At 43.2% G+C, this 24,471-nt stretch overlaps 1 long non-coding RNA gene across 1 annotated transcript in view; it reads left to right on the top strand.

Moving 5' to 3' along the window:
* LOC110333015 overlaps nt 1–24,471 on the top strand; it is a 92,037-nt gene that overhangs the window by 55,172 nt on the left and 12,394 nt on the right. Inside the window, exons 5-6 of the long non-coding RNA XR_002381055.1 lie at nt 9,491–9,670; nt 14,147–14,326. This is a non-coding gene — a long non-coding RNA (uncharacterized LOC110333015). The remainder of the gene's footprint in view (nt 1–9,490; nt 9,671–14,146; nt 14,327–24,471) is intronic.

Here is a 24,471-nt window from a genome sequence, read left to right as displayed (position 1 = left end):
TCTGTTGAGGGACATCTGGGTTCTTTCCAACTTCTGGCTATTATAGGTAAGGCTGCTGTGAACATAGTGGAGCATGGGTCCTTATTACCAGTTGGAATATCTTATGGGTACCCAGAAAAGGTATTGCTGGATCTGCAAGTAGTACTATGTCCAGTTTTCTGAGGAACCGCCAGACTGATTTCCAGAGTGTTTGTACCAGCTTGCAATCCCACCAGCAATGGAGGAGTGTTCTTCTTTCTCCACATCCTTGCCAGCATCTGCTGTCACCTGAATTTTTTTTTTTTTTCGAGACAGGGTTTCTCTGTATAGCCCTGGCTGTCCTGGAACTCACTCTGTAGACCAGGCTAGCCTCGAACTCAGAAATCCGTCTGCCTCTGCCTCCCGAGTGCTGGGATTAAAGGCGTGCGTCACCACGCCCGGCGGCTGTCACCTGAATTTTTGATCCTAGCCATTCTGACTGGTGTGAGGTGAAATCTCAGGGTTGTTTTGATTTGCATTTCCCTGGTGATTAAAGATGTTGAACCTTTTTTCAAGTGCTTCTCAGCCCTTCGGTATTCCTCAGTTGAGAATTCTTTGTTTAGCTCTGTACCCCATTTTTTAATAGGGTTATTTGAATTTCTGGAGTTAGGTTTGAGCTCTTTGTATATATTGGATATTAGTCCTCTATCAGATTTAGGATTGGTGAAAATCCTTTCCCAATCTGTTGGTGGCCTTTTTGTCTTATTGACAGTATCTTTTGCCCTACAGAAGCTTTGCAATTTTATGAGGTCCCATTTGTTGATTCTTGATCTTACAGCATAGGCCATTGTTGTTCTGTTAAGGAATTTTCCCCCTGTGCCCATATCTTCGAGGCTTTCCCCCCACTTTCTCCTCTATATATTTCAGTGTCTCTGCTTTTATGTGGAGTTCTTTGATACACTTAGACTTGAGATTTGTACAGGAGTTAAGAATGGATCAATTCACATTCTTCTACATGATAACTGCCAGTTGTGCCAGCACCATTTGTTGAAACTGTAGTCTTTTTTCCACTGGATGGTTTTTGCTCCTTTGTCAAAGATCAAGTGACCATAGGTGTGTGGGTTCATTTCTGGGTCTTCAATTCTGTTCCATTGATCTACCTGTCTGTTACTGTACCAGTACCATGCAGTTTTTATCACAATTGCTCTGTAGTACAGCTTGATACATCTCTTTATTCTTTATAGAATTAATATTTCCTTTATATTTTTATTTGCTTGGTTTTCGTGCATCTACCTGAGGATAACTTCATTTGTGTTGTAATGTGTCAAACAACTAAATACAACATTTCCAGAGGCTAAACAGCCAATCAGTGAATTCTAGGGATTTCTCTCCTACAACTCTAAATTCTTTTGCTCAAGGGGGGGTGTTGCAATCAAAGGATGCTGTACAGATGCTGTTCTGTAACTTTTTTTCTCTAACTCCTGGAATGTCTGTTGTCCCCCACGTCTCGTTTCCTGTATCTTAGGCTCTCCTTTTCTTCACCAGCTTCCTCTTTCTTGCCAAGGCCATTGTCCAGGAGTTTCCTGAGAAAGCAACCAACCATAAAAGATAAGTTTTTTGAGCATTAGATTTTTTAAATGCTTGTCAGGATTGATTGACAGCATGCCTGGTCGAGTGTTTTAGGTTTGAAACAATTTCTCCTGAGTGCTTTGAAGGCGTTTCTTGGTGGCCCTCTGGCTTAGGGCATGGTCTGTGGGACAGCTGGCACTTCCTGATGTCTCTGTGGGCAGTTTTCCATTGCTTGTTTGTTCCTTTCAGGAAGATTTTAGGCTGCTGTGTTCCTATAATTCTCTGATGGAACCTGGGTGTTAAGCTGTTGATTCTGATACAACTTCCTTCACACTGGATATTCTTTTTTTTTTTTTTTTTTTTTTTGAGAGTATCTGCTTTTCTTTATTTCACACTGGATATTCTTACCCTTTAGTGTGGGGGCATTAAAAAAAAATGCTATCTGTTTATTCCTCTCCCTATTCTCCTTCCTCCCCTCTAGGACTTACAAATAATTCCAGTTTCTAATCATGTGTTTAGGCCAGAAGACCCATTTAAAATAAGTATATTTGCTTATTATTTATATAGAAGCCAGAAATGATTTATCTCACACCTCTTGTTCTTAAAATGCATTTAAATGAATACATTGCCACTGGCCTTGCGCACATGCACAGTTAGCTGTGCCACTTTAAACTATACCAATATCAAGGATACCATGGTTATTAGTAACAATGGCTCCCACTGTGTCTGTTTCTGTGCAGCAGGGCTTTCCTTGGACCACAACAAAATCTGCCTTCTACAGCTGTGACTATGAAATAAGTCACAACACATAAAGTGTGGGGAACAAAGAGGATGGTCTGTCAGCCACCCCCACACATGGGGGACAGTGATGCACCAAGAGGCTAGATCCTTGTACAAATGACATAGTTCACAAAGTGGAACCAGCTTTTCTGGCTCTGAAGAACATGTTCTCCATTCGGTGAAAGCATCTGTGGAGGTGTTCCTGTGCTCCTCTCAGTCAGGGATGGCTTCCCAGTCATTGGACTGTGGACCTGAAGACATTCCAAAGCACGGGGACACCTCTCTGCTCCAAAGCAGTTACACACTGCCTGTCTGAAGACAAGGACTGGAGTGAAGTGCTTCAATATTAAGACATAATTGGCTTGATCTGAAATCAAGGCTGTGGTGATTTTCAGGCACTGGTACATGGGAAGCTTTGCTAATTGACACTTGTGGTTTGTGCAAAGACAACAAAGATGTGCTTTCCCTGTCAGACAATGTAAACTGTCTTTGTATTCTTGTGTATGTATATGTGTGTTGTTCCTACACGTGCTCCCATGTGTGTGCATGGGGGGACCAGAGGTTGACATCCAATAGCTTCCTTGATCTTTCTCCACCTTTAGATGCTGAGGAAAGGTCATTCCCTGGAACCTAGAGCTTGCCAATTCGATTAGTCCAGCCAAATGGCCTGCTTTGAGGTCCCCCATCTCTGCAGGCATCAGCATGGGTTAAAGGACTCCAGACTCCAGCTCTCACATTGCACTGCCCATGCCCACAGTCTCCTCAGTGCCCCGTGTTCCTGGCACTTTCCTAGAAGGACAGCTCTGCTTTTGTTGTTAAAACCATCACTCTTTCCCCACCATTCCCTGCCATATGCACCATAGAAAGGAAGTCACTCTGATTTGAGACTGAGGTAATGCTAGAAACAAAAATTGCAACAAAATATCAAATGTTGTCATAGGTCTCCCTCCCCCACAGCACCCCATTGTTGTGGAAAGGCAGGTCCCTGAGAACTTCCTGTATGTGATGTCAGTGCAAGCTGAGCTAAAGAACAACCACATGGAAGGAGAGCATGCCACTCCCATTATGCATTCAGACTCCCTTTGTCCCTAAGACTCACATTAAAGAGAAAGGACTTGTCCCTGATTGCAGTGGGATTGCTTCAAGTTTCTCTCCTTTTAATTTGATACTGGCTGTTGGTTTGCAGTAAATTGCTTTTATTATGCTTATGTCTTGAATTCCTGATCTCTCCAATACTTAACCAGAAGGGGTGCTGTATTTTATCAAATGCTTTTTCTGCATCTAAGGAGGTGATCGTGTGATTTTTTTCTTTAAGTTTGTTTATATAGTGTATTACGTTAATGGATTTTCATATATTGAACCAACTTGCATCCCTGGGATGAAGCCTACTTGATTGTGGTGAATGATGTTTTGATGTGTTCTTGGATTAGGTTTGCAAGATTTTAATTGAGTATTTTTGCACCAATATTCATAAGCTAGATTGTGTTGAGGGTTTCTTTGGGGGGGGTCCTTGTGTGGTTTAGGTATCAGAGTAACTGTGGCTTCATAGAGTGAGTTAGGGGTGTTCTTCTGTTTCTATTTTATGCAATAGTTTGAAGAATATTGGTATCAGGTCTTCTTTGAAGGTCTGGAAGAATTCTGCACTAAATCCATCAGGCCCTTGGCTTTTTTTGATTGGGAAGTTTTTAATGACTTCTAATTCCTTGTGCAATATGGGCCTGTTTAGATAGTTTGCCTGCTCTTGTTTTAACTTTGGTATGTGGTATCTGTCTAGGAAACCATCCATTTCATCTAAATATTTTACTTTTGTTAAGTGTAGGCTTTTCTAGTGGGATCTGACAATTTTTTTGGATTTCCTCTGTTTCTGTTGTTATACCCCCCCCCCTTTTCATTTCTGATTTGTTAATTTGGATACAGCCTCTGGGCCCTTTAGTTAGTTTGCCTAGGGGTTTATCTATCTTGTTGATTCTCTCAAAGAACCAACTTTTGATTTTGTTGATTCTTTGTATTGATTTCTTTTTTCTATTTGGTTGATTTCAGCCCTGAGCTTGACTATTTCCTGCCTTCTACTCCTCTTGGGTGAGTTTGCTTCTTTTTGTTCTAGAGCTGTCAGGTGTGCTGTTAAGTTGTTAGTATAAGATCTCTCCAGTTTCTTTACCAGGACACTTAGTGATATGAACTTTCCTCTTAGCACTGCTTTCATTGTGTCCCATAAATTTGGGTATGACATGCCAACATTTTCATTAAATACCAGGAAGTCTTTAATTTCTTTCTTTATTTGTTCCCTGACCAAGTTATCATTGAGTAGAGAGTTGTTCAGTTTCCACAAGTATGTGGGCTTTCTGATGTTTTTGCTATTATTGAAGACCAACCATAGGCCATGGTGATCTCATAGGATGCATGGGATTATTTCAGTCTTCTTGTATCAGTTGAAGGTTGTTTTGTGACCAATTCTATGGTCGATTTTGGAGAAGGTGCCATGAGGTGCTGAGAAGAGGGTGTACTCTTTTATTTTAGGGTGAACTGTTCTATAGATATCTGTTAAATCCGTTTGGTTCATAGCCTCTATTAGTTTCACAGTGTCTCTGTTTACTTTCTGTTTCAATGACCTGTCCATTGGTGTGTTGAAGTCTTTCACTATTATTGTGTGGGGTTCAATGTGTGTTTTGAGCTTTACAAACTTCTGGAAATCAGTCTGGAGGTTCATCAGAAAATTGGAAATAGATCTACCTGAACACCCAGCAATATCACTCTTGGGAATATACTCAAAAGATGCCCCACCATGCCACAGGGACACATATTCCATTATGTTCATAGTGGCCTTATTTGTGATAGCCAGAAGCTGGAAACAACCCAGATGTCCCACGACAGAAGAATGGATACAGAAAATGTGATTCATTTATACACTGGAATACTACTGTTATTAAGAACGAGGACATCCTGAGTTTTGCAGGCAAATGGATGGAACTAGAAAATATCATCCTGAGTAAGGTAACTCAGACCCAAAAGGACATGCATGGTATGTACTCACTAATAAGTAAGTAGATATTAGAAAAAAAAAAAAAGCACAGAATACCCAAGACATAGTCCACAGAACTCAAAAAGATCAACAAGCTGAAGGGCCCAAGTGAGGACGCCTCAGCCCCACTTGGGAGAGAGAAGAAAGCAATCACAAGTGGGGAGGGAGGGAGGGACCTGGGAGGGACAGTGGACAGGGGTTAGGGGGAAGAGGGAAACCTGATCTGATGTTGGCTGAGGGAAAAGGACCAAAGCCCTGAGGACCAGCAGAAAAATGGAAACATGAAATCTCAGGAGGGAGGAGGTTAGGGGGACCGGCCAGAATGCACCAGAAACCTGGGAGGTGAGAGACTCTCAGGACTCAAAGGGAGGGACCTTAGATGAAGTGCCCCGGACCACCTCCAGCAGGAAGACAGGGCATCAAATGACGGAGGGGGTTGTCATCCCATGGTCAAAACTCTCTCCCATAATTGTTCCTGTCTGAAAGAACTACAGGGATGGAAATGGAGAGGAGCCTGAGGAAAAAAGGTCCAGTGACAGGCCCAAAGTGGGATCCAGCTTAAGGGAAGGTCCCAAGGCCTGACACTATTATTGAAGCTTTGGAGTGCTCACAAAAAAAGGACCTAGGATGACAGGACTCCGGAAGACCCAAAAAGCAGCTAAAAGTGTCAGATGCAGATATTTGTACCCAACCAATGGACAGAAGCTGCTGACACCCCTCCCCCCCCCCCCGATTAAATTACAGAAAGGCTGAAAGAAGCTGAGGAGGAGGGGGACCTTGTAGGAGAACCAGCAGTCTCAATTAACCTGGACCCCTGAGATCTCTCAAACACTGGACCACCAACCAGGCAACATATACCAACTGATTTGAGTCCCCCAACATATGTACAACAAAGGACTGCTGAGTCTGTGTTCTATCAGAGAAGATGCACTTAACCCTCAAGAGACTAGAGGCCCCAGGGAGTTTAGAGGTCAGGTGGGGTGGAATGTGTGGGGAGGGGACATCCTCATGGAGACAGGGAGATGGGGAGGAGGTATTATTCAGGGATGTGTATTATTCAGAGGGTTCACAGGGTGGGATGGGGTGGGGAGATATACCTGTCTCCTGAGGGCCTCTGCCAGTGCCTGGCAAATACAGAAGTGGATGCTCACAGTCATCCATTGGACGGAGCACAAATTCCCCAATGAAGGAGCCAGAGAAAGTACTGAAGGAGCTGAAGGGGTCTGAAGCCCCTTAGGAGGAACATCAATATGAACTAACCAGTACCCCCAAAGCTTCTTAGACCTAACCACCAATCAAAGAAAACACATGGTGGACTCATGGCTCTAGCTGCATATATAGCAGAGGATGGCCTAGTCGGTCATCAATGGGAGGAGAGGCCCTAGGTCCTGTAAAGGTTCTATGCCCCAGTATAGGGGAATGCCAGGACTGGGGATGGAAGTGGGTGGGTTGGGGAACAGGGGGATGGGGGAGGGGATAGGGGATTTTTGGAGGGGAAACTAGGAAAGGGGATAACATTTGAAATGTAAATAAAATACCTAATAAAAATATATATTTATTAAGGACTGACCATCAGCCAGATTAAATGACTGGGTCAAAACCAAAGGGAAGGCTAGATGTGGCCAACACATAAGGAGGCTGAGGCAGCAGGATTTTTACAAGTTCAAGGACAACCTGATCTACATAATGAGTTCCAGGATTATATAGGGAAATCATATCTCAAAGAAAAAAAAAAGCAGACAGAATCCAACAATGACAGTAACAAAGCCAAGGGGAAAGCGAGAAGGCACTCACTCAGACTGAGTGTCCACTGTGACTTGTATGTGCTTAGGTCTTCCCACGCACCTGTGTTGACCTTTTGGACTTGGAAAGGCAGCCATTTCTGTTCTTATTTTATCAATGAGGAAGCCAAGTCATTTAAGTCATACAGAAACTGTATAATCTATGAGCTGAAATTATATTCAGTCTTGGGTTGACTTTAAAGTCTGTGTTATTGGGTATGGCAGCACAAGCCTGTGATTCCAAGCCCTTCTTAGTGAGAACCTCCATTTCAGGAAATGAAACCTATGCAATCCCCACTCAGTCACTATGCACACATGGGCACACACACTCATGCACACATACACACATGGACACACATACACACACTCATGCACACATGCAGCACACATACATCATGCACACATGCAGCACACATGGACACACACTCATGCACACATGCAGCACACATGGACACATACACACTCATGCACACATGCAGCACACATGGGCACACACACTCATGCACACATGCAGCACACATGGGCACACACACACTCATGCACACATGCAGCACACATACATCATGCACACATGCAGCACACATGGACACACACACACTCATGCACACATGCAGCACACATGGACACACACACACTCATGCACACATACAGCACACATGGACACACATACACTCATGCACACATACAGCACACATGGACACACACACACTCATGCACACATGCAGCACACATGGGCACACACACTCATGCACACATGCAGCACACATACATCATGCACACATGCAGCACACATTGACACACACACACTCATGCACACATGCAGCACACATGGACACACACACTCATGCACACATACAGCACACATGGACACACACACACTCATGCACACATGCAGCACACATGGACACACATGCACACATGCAGCATACATGGACACACACACACTCAGCTGCTGCAGACTTGGACAGAGACAGCATATTGTCACTTACAGCAGGAGCCAATTCAGGCTGCATTATTCGAATCCTGCCACTGTAGGTGTGTGTCAATGTATGAGTGACTACACTTGACATCTGAGACTCTGACCCATCATGAAATGGAATAATACCAGAACCTACTCCATAAAGCTATTGCAAAGCATAAGACTTAGATGGAATATGATGCATTCAATAGCCAAATATTATTTCTGTAATTCTCCCATGAGGGTGGTATTATAGATTGTCTTAGTTAGGGTTTTACTGCTGTGAACAGACACCATGACCAAGGCAAGTCTTATAAAGGACAACATTTAATTGGTTCTGGCTTACAGGTTCAGAGTTTCAGAGTTTCAGTCCATCATCATCAAGGTGGGAGCATGGCAGCATCTAGGCAGGCATGGTACAGCAGAGTTGAGAGTTCTAAATCTTTATCTGAAGTCTGCTAGTGGAAGACTGGCTTCCAGGCAGCTAGCTATGAGTAGGGTCTTAAAGCCCAAGCCCACAGTCACCTGCATGCTATAAGAAAACAGGCCAAGCAAGCCAGATGGAGCAAGCTAGGGAGCAGTTTTCCTCTATGGCCTCTGCTTCAGTCGCTGCATCCAGGTTCCTTCTCTGATGTCATGAAAGACTCTAAGCTGTCAGGTGAAATAAACCCTTTCTTCTTCAAGTTGCTCATGGTGTTTATCACCGTTGTAGAAACGAAACTATTGGGGGGTTCTAGAGGGAAAACCGGGAAAGGTGATAACATTTGAAATGTAAATACATAAAACATCCAATAGAAAGAAAGAAAGAAAGAAAGAAAGAAAGAAAGAAAGAAAGAAAGAAAGAAAGAAAGAAAGAAAGAAAGAAAGAAACTAAACTAAGACACATTCTCACGGGGGGGTAGGGGGGCAAGTTTTGTTAAACGCTCATTATAGTGACCCTCGGTAAATAACTCTTAAGCCAGTGGTGGGTTATAATCTGCCTGTGTCCCAGGTGGACGCCTGAAAGGCCTGGCCTGAGCCAGGGGATATAGAGAGTGTCACTAGTTTCACTAGTGTCACTAGTGTCACTCTCATTCCCTACTAGCCCCATGGCTTTGGGACGAACACAGAAGTAAGATAGGCCTGAGGATGGGGGCCATGCTCTAAACATCATGTCTTACTCAGGGATACAGGCTCAGACCATGAGACTTGAATTCCCAGCTCAGCCGCTTGTTTTCTGTAACATCCAAGTGAAGATCCCGAGCTTGCGAACACTAGGGCCTTAAAATCCACGGCTCCTCTCATTTCTCACGTCCCACACTTCCGTTCTAGCATTCCTTTGCTCCTTGGACCTGGAATTAATCTAAAAGTCCAAGAAAGCATCTGGCTCAGCACAGACACAGACGCCAACAGTTGCCTGCCACTGCTCCTAACCTTGTCTGTCAGTTCCAGGTGGCGTGGACTCCTCCAGGGACCATCTGTCCCTCCCAGCAGCTCCAGAGCCACACTGCCTTGGAAGACCCGACAGACAGATGTCTCCTCCTTGACCCTTCTTTCTGCCATGTCTTCAGTATCTCTGTCTCTCCCATTCCTACTCCATTTCTTTTTCCTCTGCCCATGCAAAAGGTAAGCAGAGTGAACAGCAAGAAGGCTACCCTTGGGCAGGCAAACCTTCTTCACAGGATTTATTGTCTTCCACAAGAATTTTCCAAGTCCCCGTAACCCAAAGTCAGGAAAACTGGCAGAGTCTCTCACAGGAAAATGAAATATTAAGAAAAAATGCAACCCCAAAGACAGGCAGTGGATGAAAAGAACTTTCCATTTTCAATTCTAAATGTCAAACAGCCACTCTAGTTTTTATTGTGGAGCAAATAACCATTATTTGTTGAAATTCTGCTGCAAATAACGGTATGTTAGGGCTTTTTAGGAGAAATTATTGAGAAATGTATTTAACTCACTCAGAATGCACACCAGGATGACTATTTTAAGCACAATGAAATACCATTTTAATAATTTCATATAATTTTGTCATGATGGATAGCTACTTTAAATTTACACGGCAGCTATGTAAATGGCCATAAGTGATTTTTCATTATCCTAAATGGTGAGTCATTTGAGATATTGATGTAAGCACAGTACAGGAACAACATTTACAGTTTATTAAGCTAAAAGGATGCTAATCAATTATTATATTTAAAATGACACCCATGAGGAAAAGAAACTGATTTGCTAAGATACACTTTTTTAAGAGCTGGAAAATCAGTAAAGGTGAGTGTTCCGGTCGACGGCCTGTTTGACCTCAGTAAATGGCTGTGCCCTTGGTGCCGAGCAGAGCCGTGCTGTTGTATCCAGTGAGATGCCCAGGAGTCTGGTAGCTCCTCTGGGGTCACAAGACCAACCATACTGCTTTGTTGTAGTGTAACCCCAGATCTACCCCCACTCCTTACATCAGTCATCTTTCTGTTACAGTAACAAAATGTCAGAAACAGCTTCCTTTGGACTCACAGTTTTAAGGTCTCTGCTCTGTGATTGGTTAAAGCCATTGATTTGGTTCTGTGATACATGCACAGCAGAGCAAAACTACTCACCTAATGAGCCAGGGAACAGAGAGGAAAGGCTACACAGTCCCTTCCAGGACTTACCCTCCTAGTGATCTAGAGACTCACCAGGAAGTTCCTCTTTTTAAAGACTCCAGCACCTCCCAAAGGAGCCACCCTGGACACCAAACCAGCAGCAATGGGATTGGAGAGCCATTCAAGATTCAAGATACTGCCACTCTAGAATTCTGATTACATACTAACCTTTGGACTGTATGCTATTGTTTCTTTGGGTTTTCAAAAAAGAATAGCTTTGTTTCAAAGCCTTGCCATGGGAATGGCATCAGAGCAGAAGGGGCTCAGCCATAGAAATCCTACTTGGGAACCAGCATGACGTCCTGTTGATGTTTTCTATTGCAAACTGTTCTATTCTGGGTCATTATGGTAATCACAGTGATTAAATGATGAGCTAAATAAACGAGTCTTATTTTTTATGTAGCTAATGTTTCTGAAGAATATGCAATAGATTTACAAAGTTTATCTGTTTTTTAAATAATGCATTTTAGCACCAAAGAATCAAGTTCATTTCTCTGAGGATGGATTTATACTTTTCAGTGTGATTCCTACTAGCTTACATGTAAATTTTAAACATCATTAAGTGTACTTTGGTTTTCACAACTAAGTTGTAGTTGCGTTAGACGTTGGCATTGCTTAGAAAGGAGAAAGCACACATTTGGATGTGAAATTGTTTTCAATGGCCAAGTCATATTCTTCAGTCATATTTCCTATGATCCTATAACACTTAGAAAACTCAAAACAGACAAAGCATCATTTAGCATTCTAAGAGTCACCTTCCTAAGTCATTCCATTTTCTGTACTTTTTACCTTACAGAATAGACTTCATTTGGTGCCACACACCTATAGTTCTAACTACCAGGGCAGCTGAAGCAGGAAGATCAGGCCCGGGGATTCAAGGCCAATCTGGGCAACACAATAACATTATGTCTCTAAAACAAAAATAAAACTAAGTTGAGAAAAAATTTTCCAGCTCTAGTATTACAACAAACCTGGAATTCATTCATTCATTCATTCATTCATTCATTCATTCATTCATTCATTCATTCATTCTGTTTTGATCCTGTTAAACTGTGGTCCCCATAGAGCAGCAATTGAGTGATACAGGCATGGTCTGCCCAGGCTTCATAGAAAATGGATTTGTCAGGTTACTTTGTGTCTATAACACAGCAAAAAATATAGCAGCTCAAATAAGACAGATGTTTATTCTTTCCCTGTAGTGAATCTGCAGCTGAGCATGTCTGAACCTGTGTATGTGTGTGTGTGGGGGGGGGGGGCATTCTGCTGCCCCAAGCACTTGCTCAAGACTGTTTGCATAACTATGCTTCCAGAACAGCAGGAAGAAGAAGGCAAGGCAAGACTTTGTCCTTTAGGGAGGTGGCCTGGAAATCCCTTAGACCATTCTGCTCCCTCTTCCCTGGAGTGGACTGGAACTCAGAGCCACACTAGCAAAGCCAGTGCCCTGACAGAACTTAGGAAATCCCAACGCTGGAAAAAGAGAGTCCAGGAACCCAAGAAACCAAAACAATGTGCAACAGTAGAATGAATCCCCAAAGCATCGTTAGGCTGAGGAAGCCAGTGGCAAAGGTTGCCAAAGGCTGACTGAGTCCTCAGATAGGAAACAGGGCAGAGAAGACTAGGAAGTGCACAGGGATTCTTAAGGCTTCTCACATAGGGCCCATTTCGCCAGAAGAATTTTGGTGACCCCAGGTATGTAGGAATATAAAACAGGCACTCAGTTAAACATTTACTGATAATCATAAATAAATTTACTTTCAAACATTTCTTTGGGTTCTTTGGGATAGAGGAGAAGATGGGGAGATAGCTCGGTGGGGAAAATCCTTGTTGTACAAGCACAAGGTCCCGCGTTCAGATCCCCAGCATCCATGCAAATGTCTGGGCTTCAATGTGTCTCTGTAACCATTCTCCTGGGGAAGGCAGAGACCAGAGACGCCCGGGGGCTTCTTGACAGCCAATACAGTCAGCTCCAGGTTCAGTGACAGACCTTGTTACAAATACGATAGTGATAGAGTAGGGCTCCAATGTCAACCTCTGGGCTCCACATGCTCAAGTACAGACAAATCCACCCACAACACGTGCACATATATGCATGAATTCCCTCCTACTGTTACCCTGCCCCACCTCGTGGAAAACCACTGCTTGCTGTACATATACTTTTATCATTCATTAAGGAGAAAAGCAAATGTACAGGCTAATAGGATGGGTGAACTTGTTTATTTTTCCATAAAGAATTACTTCCCAACTGAATATTTAACACGGCAGTATGTAGAACATCCTCAACACTTTTCAGAGGTGCACAGCCCTCTGGTTTCCCAGTCAGCAATGCTGAGAGTACCCACAAATAATACTGAAAAATGGCAGTAGTTAAAACATCCCTTCCAGAACTGTTAGAAAGTCTATCCTAATTCCAAACCAAAATTCTTTAAATGAGTTTTAAAGTATATTTTTATTTATTGTTTGTTTGGAAATTTCATACACATATACAATATGTTCTGATCAAATCATTTCCCTTCAAATATTTAGTGATTATTTTTTTTAAAAAAAATAAAGCTCCCATAGGCAAATTAAGCAGCAAATTTCCCTTTAAAGTAAACACAATACAACAGGAGGATGTACTGATTTGAGACTTATACTGAGGGATGATGGTAGGAAAACATTAAATCTTCGTTTTTTTCATAATCAAGCCATTATATTTCTCTAAGAATCAAGACCTCCATGTACAGTAAAATACTGCATTTAAAACCACAGTAGATGCAGATCTGAGCTAAGACATTTGCTGGAGTCGAGTGATATGATGATACCAGGCAGTGGGTGTGTACTGTGGGTTCAGAACCAAGGCTCAGGTGCAGCTGCTTGATATGACATGGACCAGGGCCGCCAGCAGCTCTCTCTCTGCCTCCGTACTTGTTGGGTTTTGAATTAACTTCTGGTTGCTGTGCACTCAGAAACCTTTCACTGCTGACAAACTTTCTGTGACTTTTTTAAGAGTTGTGACCCTTGGTTTAAGAAGCTGCAGTGGCTGCAGTGTCATAGCTTGGCGTCAGTGTCCAGTGTGGTTCATCAGTTATCAGATGCAAGGGCACTCTAGCCCAGCCGGTTAACACCAGTGTGCACCAGACCAGCATTTGCTGGGGTGGTTGCTTCTTCTTTTTCCTGTCATGATTTGTTACTGATTTGCTTGAGGGCCATAGAATTTTAAGGAAGTTTAAAACAACAACCAGAATAAACCACAGACATTTCAAATCTTGAACCTAAAAGCCAGCATTGCTTTGTTTTATTTGGATTGCGTTTCATGGCTAAATAATAGCAAGGACATCATAGTCCTTAGCAAAGAAATCACTCTCAGTATTCAGGATTGATTATGAAGTAACATAACATAAGGTTTGTCTCATACCATCACAACCCTCTTTCTGAATGTTGTGAAGGGCTATCCCTCAGCAGCTCCAAGAATCTGGGTTCTTTCCTCTAGTGGATCAGCTGCCTCCTGGGCCCATAGGGTCCTTTGCAGGCAGCCAACCAAGAGAAAAAGGAGTGGCTCTTGGAATCACAGACCCAGGCTGGGAAGAGTGCGTGTGATACAGTGGCCACCCCCTAGAGAGCTGCAGTGATCCTCTCTGAGCCCTTCAGAAAGTGCTATGACCAAACAAAAGTGTGCGTACCAAACCCTGCTGTTTCTTATAAGCATAAGAGATTAGTAACAATTGGTGCTAATAAAATAAGACACCCGTGATTTACAGAAATAAAAGTTACACGATGCGGTCTCTGCCTTGACTCAAAACAAACAAACAAACAAACAAACAAGCAATATTTTCAGACATTGGTTGACTATGGACGATTGAAATTCTGGAGTGCAAAGGCAAAGATAAAGGAAGATGATGTACTCACATTCCAGAGATGAAGTGAGTCATGTGGGCTCCACCCAGAAGCACAGCTGTGCGTGCACTGTCCTTAAGAGCCCAGAGCTGAAGGGAAATACTGAATTCGCAGCCTTGTGCTTGGCACCGTGCAGCAAACATTTTAAAACACAGAAAAGTTGCTTTCTATTTGAGCCTGGAAACAGCTGTTAGGAGTTGGATTCATCGTCTCTCATCTCCTTAGGGACTTGAGCGGGCTCATCTTGGAGCGTGCTAAGGCATGGAGCGTGGTCCCATTGCCCAGGACTTACACCTAAGGCATGGAGCGTGCTCCCATTGCCCAGGGTTTCTTAAGTCCAGAATCACATTGTGTAGCCCAGACTGACCTCAGACTTGAGAGGCATTAGTTTCTTGAATGCTGAGATTACAGGTTTGTTCTACCATCCCTAGAACACTTTAACATTGTGTGCATACACATGTGTGTGCATGTGTGTATGCACATGTGTATATTATATGCTTAGTTTTATATACTTCATTTTCAGCCATATTACTGTTCCTTTGTTAAAAAGTTCAACTTTCAGCTCTCCAATACACTAGCTGGAGAAGTTTAGAAAACTTTTTTATTTTTCATGTTTATTTTCAATCCCAAAGGTGGTGACGAAGTGGACAGCCAGTAATCAGGCTATCATGGTGATGGAGCTCAGACACTTCAGCATCTAGCAACGAACTTAGTTGTCCTCTCAAGAAAGAGTACACTGTCACTGAAGTTTCAGTTTACTACTTAGGCTAGTTCATTAACCCTTAAAATATGTTAATTGTTTGAGCATTTTGTAAATGTATTTTAATCATATTGACCCCCAGCTCTTCCCTGAGCTACCCCTGCTCATAAGTGTTTCTTGATTGCGTTCATCTCAATTTCTCCCAGACCCATCCTCCACCTCTATAAATCCAAACTTCATGTCCTCTCTCTCCTTTTTAAATTTTATTTTAAAATAACCCATTGCCTCTAATGTGTGCCGCCCATAGGCTCTGGGGTGGGGGTGGAGCATGTTAGACTTACCAGGAGCCACAATCTTAAAGAAAACTCACTCTGTGGTGGGAGATCATGAGCCTCTCCCTGTTCTAAGCTCGCACACTGATGGACTTGATCTTGGCAGGCTTTGTGCAGGCAACCATGGCTGCTGTGATTTCCCCAGGGTCCCCCATGTCCAGAAGAGACTTTGTTACTCTAGTCCTCCCCAACCTCTGGCTCTTACAGCCTTGCCACCCTCTCATTAGCAGTGAAATCTTGGTGTCACAGATGTGCCTTCAGCAGCTGAGTACCTGACAGACACTATCTGTACTCCAATTGTGACCTTCTGCAAGTGGACACCAGACAGGATCTACAAGTGGAGAGAAACAGATTTTCAGGGCAATTTGATACTAAGTCCACGTAGCAAATTAATGGAATAGGTTCACCCTTGGGGCCATGAATTCCCCAACTGTATCAGGTATGTGTTTCCTCTTGTGGAGTGGGCCTTAAATATAGCAATAAAGCAGTTGATTGTCCCTGTAACACCTGTGCCACTCTAGTGCCCATTGGTATACCTTGTCACACTGGTCATTATTTCAGTTCACAAGGTTAAGACTGACTTCTCCCTTCAACAGGCTGCATAACACCTTTTAGGCTGTGAGAGCTAGACATCAAAGGGTAAGAATATCTTAGGGTCAGCATCAACTTGATTCTTCCATGTCCTGTGAACAGTGTGTTTAACATCAAGTTATAGAGGGTAATCAAGAGCATTAAAGTATAATGCTTGTGGTCACCAGGACACTCCTGACCAAAACCTGGAGGGGAGACATGCCACATCTGGCAGTGTGCTTTTTATTTGACAACCCATGAGTTAATTATATGATACTTATAAAATAGTGAGTTTTTGTTAACATTTTTTGTTGTTGATGTTAATAAATTCCTTTTTGAGAACAGTTTTGGTATAGAGATGTTCCATGGCCCTGCCCCACACACATACATTTGCCTTTTCAACATCTGTACCAGAGGGGGCATTTGCTTCCACTGGTGAACCTACACTGACCTAAAACCAATCTTCTTTTAATATAAGAATCCATTTCTCTTTTGTAATGGCTTATCTTCCAGGTGAGCCACACATGCAAATGTATTTTAATTTGGCTTCTCTAGAAAGTTTGGGTCATAACAATTGGGCTTTCTTTTCTCTTTTCTCTTTCTTTTCTCTTTTCATAAGCGTCAACAAGCATGAAGCAGAGCGACAAGAGGAAAAGGTGTTCACTTGTTGCTGGTCTGTGCAATGGGGAGATCTATCCCACAGGGAACTAGAAGGCCAGGTAGCCACCTCTGAGCCACCCTCTCTTGATTGGCTTCCAGGCAACGTGTACTCTTAGAAACTTAAAAACTTAACAAGTTACCGTTGAGTTCCTTCCTTAGCTCTGATCATTGTTACTTAAAATGTGATCTTCCAAAGTACTTATCCATCTCTTGGCCTCCTCACTTCCTAAAACTCAAACTCTCCTGGGCCAGAAGCAGCATCCTGGGTACCACTGAAGCATCTCCGGTGAGACAGGAAGGGGCTTGACCCATCCTTTGAAGGGCTGGGAGTGTGAATGTCAGTTGCCTATGATCATTTCACTTTCAAGAAAATTCCTGTGGGTCTCACTTCTCATCTCACCCAAAGGCTTTCTAATGGAGCCAGGTGAAATTTCCCAGCTGGACTTCTACACAGGAACCTAATTTGTGTAACCAAAGATACCAGGTATTTGTCATGGTGATTATTCTGGGCTGATGTGAATTTCTGTCTGGTTGCTGTCTAGCCACAGAATTGCCAGGGAGGTATCTTGTTACTTTATTCCATACCTAGATGCACTTGTTATTATATGATATCAGATTTCTCCAAGAAACCCCATTGCAATGGGCTATTCGTCTATGTGCACCAACATTATTTACTATGCTTAGTCTGTCTGTAGTAGCCAGTGACCCTCACCAGCTCGGCATCCATGGCAAGGATTACAGGCTTGGCCACAGGGGAAGCTTGCACCCCTCTGGACCCTTCCAAGTGAAGGGAACACAGCCGCAGCCACAGCAGCTGGGGACAGGAAAGTAACAGGAACAGTGTAGACAGCAAACTCAGACAAGCCCGAGACAGTTCTCACACAGGACACTCCCTCCGACACCAAATGGTTTGTAGAAGTTGGTGATAAGCCGGCCCCCATGCAGCTATTTTTAATCCAAAGAAAGGCAGAGATGGATAGACATGCGATTGTTGCGTGTTTTAAACACAGATGAACAGATCTGCCTTCGTTCCACTCACAGATCAACATGTGTGATTCACACGATGCTCTGAAACACATGGATATAGGAAGGCTAGAACACTCTTCTAGTAAATATCTCTCCCTTTGTAAGACAGGAATAAACTTCTTGGGATTTTTACATTAAAGAAAGGAAGAGTGAGAGGACGATGTTAGAGAGCAGATCTACCCACTCCAGAATGCACTTCTTTCATACTTAAAAAATGTTCTATGTATCGTAAAGCCAAAGCTCTTTGAGATACACAATGTCTTTGAATGAGCTTTTCCAAAATATGAACAATTCCACCTGGCCCGGGCAGTTCTTTGTTCAGCATTCCCAGCTCACACAACCAAGATTCCTCAGTAATATGTTCTATTACCCACGAGGCTCCCAAGAAGTCCCACCCCAAAGCATCTGTGTTTCTATATTGCCATAACAGGATGCCCTGTGAGTATCACTCAGAACAAAACAAATTATCCACGCTAGAGCAGGCAGCAGTTGCCNCCCCCCCCCCCGGATTAGCAGCATGCATGTACCCCAGCATTGCAGTCTGAGAAGATGTGACTTCCACAGAGAAGAAAACCTCAGCACAGTGTAGGGAAGCTTCCAGAGTTGTCTTTGTTTCTTGGTTTTTACTTCTCCTCCTAAGGTATCTTAATGTATAAATCTCAGCTCCGAGGCTGCCTTTGAAACACACAAGAAGAGAGACTTAAACATTTGTGCAGTTTGTGATTCGGAGACTTATTTATAAGACTGTTGATTTTTGGGACATTGGCTCTTGCATTAGGCTGCCTAAGTGAGTCATGTTTGTGGGAGGTAATTACTACCAGAAAGCACAGCTAACTTGTAAGCTTCTCTTTAAAATGTCCACTCACAATCTGTAATTATGGCAAATAACAGGCTACCAGGGCTTTTGCAATGTTTCATGGCTGTATATATTTATTACCAGTGCATTAAGCAATACCCAAACATACTTTTGTCACAGAGGGGTTCTTGTAGGAGAAATGGGTACCTCTATTAGCATCAGTATAGATTTCTGAGTATGTAGGGTTGAAAATATATCACCCCAGGGAATCTCTTCCATTATAGAGAACAAAGCTCTAAGAATAGCTGGCCCCAAAGAATAATAATGCATTTCATTTGCTGGAAAAAACGCTATGTACATATGGATTGAGGTGAACTGGACAACAGCTCTAATTCAAAGAAACCAAGGTAGGCACTTTCTCCTTAATATCTCAATGTTTCTCATAGTTTGCACACACACACACACACACACACACACACACACACACTTCTCCTCATAGTAATTGATGAATCCTATACCCTATAACTAGCATAAGAAGCAGGCAGCTTCTTATGGACCATGGTGCCAGAATCTTTGAAAACATCCTTCTGTCCATCACTCTTTCTGTACCAGTTAGCTTCTAAAACTCCTAGATGTATGGCTAGCTGGATGTATAGGGAGGAGGAGGCAGGTGGGGGGGAAGGGGGTACTTGGTGCTTGGAGCCAGCACAAATAAGGGTCTGTATGGCAGGATTTGAGAAATCACCAGAAAGGAAAAACTGGAACTGCAAGCCCAAATCCTAACTATTTGACAGTTCAAGCTGTCTTCGACTTAATCTTGTTTATCTCTGCTGGGATGCCAAGACCCCTCTCCCTCTTCTGAGGTTCTCCTGCTTGTTGAGCCAACATAGCATCTTACATAAGGCCCAACCTGTGTAAAGTCATCACATTAGGCTGTTGTGACCTCACTGGCGTGTGGAACCTGTCGATACTCCTTTTCTTACTCAGTAAGTGTCTGTGAGAAGTCCATGCACATCTTGCTAGATCATCTCTGGCTCCCAGTCCTTGTTTTTGAGAACCTATGAGAGTTAATCTTGATAATCATCTTTAGTGGGCAGAGAGGTATATATAGGGTTAACCTTATACCCACTTCGGCTTGGTGTGGGGTATCCAGACTGGACTGGTAAAGAGGGTAAGACCCTCTGTGAGTGTGGGTGAGATCATCTTGGGACAATCCAAGCAAATCCAGCTAGCACAGGTTGTCTCTGCCTCCTGGGCACCACAATTAGTGCTGAGTGAAACCTCTGAAATCTTGAGCAGGATTGAACCCTTTCCCTTGAAAGTCATTTCCATCAAGTGCTTATCATACTGATAAAAACCAACTAACAGAGGATCTCACTGTAATATGAGGAAGACAGCCATAAAAGTACAACTTGGAACATGTGTAATAAACACTATGTAGAGGTGAGTGGGTACTGTGAGGAAACACAGCTCACACACACTCACAGGCACATAAACAGACAACATACACACACACACACACACACACACACACACACACACACACACACACACCATTACCCCTGAAAGCAATTCTCAGCAGTGCCTATGTTTAAGCAAGGATCTGAAGAAAAATTAGTAGCTGGTCAGGACACCAAAGGAGCACAGGCAGGAAAATAGGATAAAATATTCTGTAAGAAAAGATGCAGACCAAATTCTGTGACAACTGTGAAGCTATAACTCAGGACAGTTTAGTGACTTCACAATGACAGCATTTCTGCTGGTGGTATGATAACACAGCAGCAGTGGGGAGATTGGACAGCACTGAGGGGTCTCCTCTGCCTACCATGGGAGGAGTCAGGATGTGCTTGGGTCTCACACACCATGTCTATTGGCTCAGCCTACAGAGCGCTGGATATGCTTGCATCTGAACGTCCAGACTTGGTCCTGAGTGTGTTTGTCCATCTCCAGCTGTTTGGCTAGCCCGGCTCTCGGATCGTTTTGAGCTCATTTAAAGTCTGTTCTGAGCAGTCAGGACAGACATGCTGCTTTGTGCCGACTCCCCAAATTGTCCAGGTTGTTCCTTTGTCTTTAGTGGTGCATCTGAGCCACACTCTGCACGGCCCATCCAAGTGAACATGGTAGTGACCATTAGATAAAACCTCCACCCTAATAGCAACATTTTGGAGGAAGAAGATAGACAAAGAGCATATCAGGTGGTGATGATAGTCCTGTAACAAGGCTCTCAACCTGGGGCCAATTGACACTTTGACAAGGGTCCTATATCTCATATCCTGCATATCATATATTTACATTATGATTCATCACAGTAGCAAAACTACAGTTATGAAGTTGCAACAAACATAATTTTATGACTGGGGTTACCACAACATAGAAAACATTAAAAGAGTCAAAGCATTAGGAAGGTTGAGAACCACTGTCCTATAGGAAATTGCTATAATTGTTATATAGAAAAATATACAAGGGCTTTAGATGCAGTGTGTATATGTGCATGTGTGCGTGTGCATGTGTGTGTATGTGCACGTGTGCGTGTGCATGTGTTGTGCACATGTGCATGTGTGTGTGCATGTGTGTGTATGTGTACACATATGCGTGTGCATGTGTGTGCGCACGTGTGCATGTGTGTATGTGCACGTGTGCGTGTGCGTGTGTGTGTACACGTGTGCGTGTGCATGTGTGTGTTTGTGTGCGTGTGCATATGTGTACGTGTGTGTGTACACGCTCATGCAGAGCATTCTCGGTATTAATCAGTAGTTGCTCCTTTCCAGAAGACAATTGTTTAGTTCCCAGCACCCATGTTGTGTGGCTCACAACCACCCACAATTCCTGTTCCTGGGGAGCTAATCCTCTCTTATGGCCTTGATAGACTCCCACATACATGTTGCATACACACAATACACACTTATGCATAAATAAGAAATTTAAATTCTAAATCACAGGTTTGCCTTAACTATAAAATTGAAGAGTGTCAAGGATAAAGAAACAAATACTAAAGTTAGCAGAAATAGACTCAGAGCCATCGTTCAGAGCACTCAGTGGCAGGCAACAGACTTGTCATATTGTGGAGGAAGACTGCCCTGTTTTCCTGAGAGGAGAGGACATTCTCATAGCAGACATATAGAAAGAAATTAAAGAAGCCAAGCTGTGTTAGCACTATGGGCAACTGGCATTCAGGCCCATGGGGAGACAGAAACCATGCCCCAGTATTACTCATCTGAGGAACCAGGTTCCACAATTTCCCCAGCAAGGCTGACTGTTGAGAGCCTCTGGGCATCTATTACTTGGCTCCCTGAAGTTGTCTACAGTACTGCAGAAGGGACCCTGGCCACAAAGCATGTGAGCTAGGCAGTTTTCAGTGACAAAACTGGAGCCAAATAAATGTGGCCTAAAATAGTCTCTCTTAACTTCAGATATAGAGAGGGTAACACTGTGCAGTTTAGGCTAGCCTTGAATTCATGATCCTCCATACCCTTACTACTGGGGTCACAGGTATGTGTCATCATGCCCAAACAATCTAAGTTTCATATAGATGGCTATGCCCATCTGACAGAAAAAAATAGTTTTCAATAATCATAATAGTTTTACATTTTGATTATATAATAAGCAATAAAATAAAACTAAATTTTAAAGGATTATCAATATATAGGAGATTTCTTTGAATAAGAAAAGATTCATTTCTAGATAACAGTGCTGGAGGATAGTGAAAAGCAGAGGGAAAAAAGATGGAATCTGTGCAGTTCAGTGGGAAAGGTGCGTGAAGCTATGTTTGCAGAGGGGCTGATCAAGATATCACTGTCATAGACAAAGTATTGACATATGCCCTGGGACGTAAAGGAGTACCGTGATGGCAAAGCTCCAGGGTATAACAGGAGAAACTAATGTCACAGTGCTCTGTTGGGAAACAGCTGGTGAGGAAAGAATTTGCACACCCTGAAAGACCTGCAGCTGTGCCCAAGCCAGGAAGACTGTACCTTAAGCTAGAACAGAACTTTGTGGAATCCACGTGGTTGCGATTTTATATGCATGCAATATATGAGGAGTCAGTGAAGTTTGTGCCAGCATTCCAGGAGGTCACTGAGGATAAGCAACATTTGGTAGGGTCAGATTCCCTGCACAGAGGTCCGAGAAGTCATTGCTTACGACTGTGCTGGTGAAGCTTACATGTAGAGAACCCAGGACATCAGAGGAATTACAAATGTACACTGATGTAGCTGTATGCAGAGTAGACCAGGTTGAAACATCACCACTGCCGCAGTGACATAGCGAGAAGGGCAGGGCGACCCAAGTCCACCAAAACACAGATGATGCCATCACCGCCTGCCCCAGGTGCTGGACACAGAGCTGCAAAGTGTAGTGTTTGCTCCACTGAGCTTGTGTCCAGTGGTCAAGCTATGGCCTCATTCCACCAATTAGATGGCAGTGCCTGTGCAACTCCATGTTAGAACTACATGGTAGTTTTTGTGTGTTTGTTTTGGTTTTGGTTTTGGTTTTTACAGGAGCACACAGTTAAAAGATTGTCTTGCGCCTCAAATGAAATGTTAGACCTTGGCCTATTGAACAGTGTTGAAACTAGGTTGTAGGGAGTTTACAAGTTGGATTCAATGAGTTTTGCATTCAGTATTAGCCCACAACCTAAGGGGTCTGTTATAGTTTGGGTGTAACGTGTCCCCTCAGTTCCCTGTGTTTGATCTGACAGCAGTGCTGCTGTGTGATCTGATGGTGGTGTTGTGGAAAGGGGAAGAAGAAAGTCTAGTCCAGCTGAAGGAAGTGGCTCACTGCGGGGTAGATTGTGTTTCTGATTCTTTCTCTGCTTCCTGGTTTACCTAAAGGTGAACAAGCAGCCTCTGCTCCTGCTGCCACTGGCAAGAACTGCTCAGACCACCACGCCCGCCCCCCCAGATGTGCTGCCCCCCTCCACCTGTGAGCCATACAAATGCTTTCAACATTAGGCTGCTTTTTATTAGATATTTGCTCACAGTGGTGAGAAAGAATGTAATACAATGGTCAATAAGACATTTGCTTAAAAAACATGTTAGAATAACTCAAAATAGAAATTGTATTTATTCCTTAACAGTAATAAATGTAGTAACCAACAGAGGAGACTATATAACACAAAACACTGTTCTAAAAGAAAACATTATTAACATAAATAGGTTAGTGTTTAGATTAAGAAGCCAGGAAACTAAAGATACACAAACAAAGAAAGGGAGTGGGTAAGGCCTGCCCACCCTCATGTTCTCAGTTTGGTAACTACACATGCATGGTATTAAGACTGCTTCTGAGCTACCTCCAATGGTTTCTTCAGCCCATATGTTGTGGACATGGATTCAAACAACACATTGGTCTGAACCTTGTGGCTATTCCCAGGCTGGCTCCTACACAGAGACTAAAACGGGAGCTATAGGGCACATGTGTGCTACAGTCCAGACCCTATCATGTGAAATCACCAGAATCAAAGTCAGCCGTGATTCCTGCTCTGCAGTCATGGTTGGGGTGCAGGAGTCACAGTAAAGTTCTATTCATAAGCTCCATGCTGGATTTGGCTTCATGCTATTCCAAGAAGAAAACATCAGACTATTCAGAAGCCAAGAAGATAGTTTCCAGAATATCATCAAACTATTTCTATAATTTGCCAAGTGTGTGTGTGTGTGTGTGTGTGTGTGTGTGTGTGTGTGTAAAAGATATACAGACACAAGAGAACTGAGACAGAGGGAGGGTGCAGACCTGTCATGCCAGGAGAAGGGTGGGGAATCCCCAAGGGAAGGGCTGTGCTTTGTGCGTAGCTGCTCTCTCCCATCTGAGGCCATTTGTCTCCTGGAATACTCTCATGCCCACAA

Source organism: Mus pahari, chromosome 15, assembly GCF_900095145.1.
Source record: "Mus pahari chromosome 15, PAHARI_EIJ_v1.1, whole genome shotgun sequence".
Classification (NCBI taxonomy): Eukaryota; Metazoa; Chordata; class Mammalia; order Rodentia; family Muridae; genus Mus; species Mus pahari.
This window is presented reverse-complemented; position numbering and strand designations above follow the sequence as displayed.